The following is a 4,299-nucleotide window of genomic DNA, read 5'->3' on the forward strand; positions in this document are numbered from 1 at the left end:
TACCTAAATGCATGGTAAATGCCTCCTTTTATAGGCCAAAATTGGGAACTATTGATTTGATGACTAAATGATAAGTGGGTGGTTAACTCTAGACTTGATGACAATCTTTATCTTCTCTTGTCTGCCCAAAACATCATTGATAACGTCAGAATTGAAACTACTTAAAAACATGAAAGTTGTAGGAAATTGTCTTAACTTTCCAAGAAAAAAAATTAAGGTCATTTGGACTTCTAGAACTCCAGATATGGGCTAAACACTGAACAATGTTTGGGCTACACAACAAATTCAGAATTCTTCGTTATTGCTATAATTTGGACTTGAAAATGACCTTTTTAAATCTTGGGTTCATGAAAGTTATAGGCATATGTCTTACCTTTCCATTCATATAAAGTTGACCTAAATCTGAGATCTAAAGCTCTAGATATGGTCCAATTACTAAACAGTGTTCCTGTTTGGACTGCATTAGCATATCTTTTCTAAGTTTGGCCATCTCTTTATCCTTGCAATTACAGTTCTTAAACTCATCAATCAATCCTTTTCATTTAAGTGATAGGTCTGCATTTAAAATGAGCATTTACCATAAATTAAATGTATCTTATATTATTAGATATGTTATTATAAAACATTCTTTAATTAAGGAGTTATTGATACTTCAAGTGCAAAATGATGATATAAAACCATGATAAAATACATGTTTAAATACTACATAATTAACTTAGCTAGACATAATGAAAGAAAGAAAAATAGATAAACAAAATAAGAACATAAAAGTTAACTAAGTAAAGGAAAGGAAATGAAAGGCATAAACTTAATATTAATGAAAACAAAGCATAAAAAATACAAAGAGAGAAAGGAAGAGCATGATCTTGATCTGAACACCAAGATGCCTAAATGCATGGCAAATGCCTCCTTTTATAGGCCAAAAATGGGAACTATTGATTTGATGACTAATTGATAAGTGGGTGACCAACTTTTGACTTGGTGACAATCCTTATCTTCTCTTGTCTGCCCAAAACGTCATTGATAACGTCAAAATTGGAGCCAGTTGCAAACATGAAAGTTGTAGGCAATTGTCTCAGCTTTCTTGTGTAAAAATTTCAGCTCATTTGGACTTCTAGAACTCCAGATATGGCCAAAATACCGAACAGTGCTCGGGCTGGAAGACAGATTCGGGCTTCTTTGTTGTTGCTACTATTTGGACTTGATAATGGCCTTTTTAGATCTTGGGCTCCATATGAAAGTTGTAGGCCTATGTCTTACCTTTCCATCCATATAAATTGGACCTAAATCTGAGATATATAGCTCCAGATATGACCCATTTACCGAACAGTGTTCCGGTTTGGATTGCACCGACATCTCTTTTCTAAGTTTGGCCATCTCTTTATCCTTGCAATTTAAGTTCTTAAAGTCATCAATCAATCCTTTCATTTATGTGATAGGCCTGCATTTAAAATGAACATTTACCATAAATTAAATGTATCTTATATTATTAGATATGTTATTATAAAACATTCTTTAATTAAGGAGTTATTGATACTTCAAGTGCAAAATAATGATATAAAACCTTGATAAAATACATGTTTAAGTACTAATCACACCCCCAACCAGCTTATTACTAGTTCCTAGTAATCAAAGCGTTAAAATAGAAAAATAATTTGTAAATTCCATATAGTAAGACATTCATCATTCAACTTTCATTAATTTATCCAAATAAACAATGAAAAACCCCAGCATAAATATAAACCATTGTCTAACACGTACAATCTTGGATTAAAAGATCATATAAACTTATGCTATAGGAACCTACCATAACAAGGCAATCAAGGCCAATAGATCCACCCTTATAGATTTCAACCCCAGCAGAACTATCAAGTGAGGTAGCCCCTTGTATTTATAAACTCCAATGTTATGGGGTCATCAAGTGATGATCTTAATGAGATGATAAAAACCTTAACTTCATATACAATGATTTTGCAACAAGATCAAGTATTCACAACTTAGAGAAGCAAATGGGGCAAGTAGCTTCAAGTGTAGGGAAATTGAAAGCATAAATTAATGGAAAATTATCTTCCCAAGCATTACATACAAAAAAGCATACAAGCTAAGAAAGAGAACAAAGGAAAATAGATTTTAGAGGTTTTTAAGAAAGTGAAACTCAACATTCCTTTGATTGATGTTATCAATCAAATTCTCAAATATGTTAAATTCTTGAAGGAGTTATATACTACCAAGAAAGCATACAAGCTAAAAACTATGAAATGGTAAGTATGGATGAAGTTGTATCTATTATTGTTCAAAAGAATCTACCTTTGAAGAAAAAAGACCTAAGTGCGTTTACTATCCTATATGTTATTGTCAATGCTAGCTTTAAAAGAGCTTTGTGTAATTTAGGTGCACCATTAGATATTTTTGTGTCTTTGTTTTGAATGTTTTTTGGAATTTGCAATAAAATTGTAAAATTTCTTAAGGACTTGACTAATATTTCAATAACCCTGAAAATTTTAATTCTTAAAAATTAATAATCAACATTCTAATATAAATATTGGATCTACTAGTATGCTAGTATTTAAGTACTAAAAGTTGATTAGAAAATTCTCATAATTATTTTGGATATTTATTAATTTTTATTAAGAATATTTTTCATCATAATATATAAGTTGTGGAAAACACTTTCGCTTTTCGAGATAGGTGAGCCATGTCAGGGCATCTAAATGGATTCTTCTTGTAAGAATTTACCTGACATACGAGCCCATACTAAATTTAAAATGTAAGATTTATTCATGAGCATAAATTTTTATTCTGAACCATAGACAGGACTACTAGTTAGAAATCTATCAACACTTTTAAACTACATGTAGACCACAAAATGCAACTTACTTTAAATAAGAAGCATTAGGGCTATTAATACCTTCCCTAGTCACAACTAGCTCGTTACCTTGGAATTTTAAATAAGACTAATTCATCCAGGTCTGCTATTAATCTTGAACCAAATAATTAGGTGGTGATTCCTTGATCTTGACACTGCAACATCGCACGTACACGTATGACAAAGATCATACCTCACACTAGGAGCAAGTATGGCGATTAAAAAAGAAATTCAATTATAAGAGTATATAAAATATCCTTAATGATCAAAGTTGCTCAAACAAAGCTGAAAGCATGAAAAAATTCAAAGAATTCAAAAGTTTAAGCATGTCATGTAAAATAATGAATATGATAATGGTGTTTAAAACTTTAAAAGAAAAAAAGGAAAAGAAATATAAGAAGTTTAAGCTCGACATTGGGGACCATTTTACAAAGTCAATTTTAAGGTTTGGTAATCCCTTAATCAAAAGAAGGTATAGGAATGAGTATTAGTGATCTTTAGTTATGAGATCCCATAAAACACCTTTTCAATCTACAAATACCATTTTCTTTCATAACTAAGAGCCAAAGCACACGTTATATGCCCAATAAAGTCTTTTATGATAAAAAGGCAGATAATTTGGATTGGTAAGTGATTAATACTTAAAAATGTATTTTTATCAAGGTTTTATATCATCATTTTGCACTTGAAATATTAATAACTCCTTAACTATAACATATTTTATAATAACATATCTAATAAATATAAGATACCTTTAATCTATGGTAAATGTTCATCTTAAATATAAGCCTATCATATAAATGAAAGGATTGATTTTTGAGTTCAACTACTGAAATTGAGAAGACAAATAGAGGGATAAGCTTAGAAAAGAGATGTTGGTTTAGTCCAAAGTGAAATACTTTTCAGTCATTGAGTCATATCTAGAGCTGAACCTTTTCAGTCATTGGGTCATATCTAGGGCTGTAGATCTTGGATTTTAGTTTGGTTAATTAACTAAAAAGTTAAGATATAGGCTTAAAACATTCATGGGAGACCAAGACTCAATTCTGCTATTTGAAAGTCTAAATCTTAATAACAAAAAAGAAGTCTGAATCTGTCCTACAATCAAAATACTGTTCAGTGTTCAGCCCATTTCTTGATTTTTAAAAGTCCAAATGCATCGATTCCTTTTTTGTTGGAAAGCTAAGACGATTTCCTAGAACTTTTATGGAGACTATCTGTTCAAATTCTGATATTATCAATGATGTTTTTTTGTAGATAAGAAGATAAAGATTATTACCAAATCAAGATGTGGCCATCCACTCAACAATTAGTTATCAAATCAATAGTTTCAAATTTTGGCCTATAAAAAGAAGCATTTTTCATGTATTTAGACATCTTGGTTTTTAGATCAAGATTATGTTTTGCTCTTTCTTTATATTTTTGTAATGCTT

The sequence above is a fragment of the Populus euphratica genome, unplaced genomic scaffold, assembly GCF_000495115.2.
Source record: "Populus euphratica unplaced genomic scaffold, PopEup_1.0 scaffold338.1, whole genome shotgun sequence".
NCBI lineage: Eukaryota > Viridiplantae > Streptophyta > Magnoliopsida > Malpighiales > Salicaceae > Populus > Populus euphratica.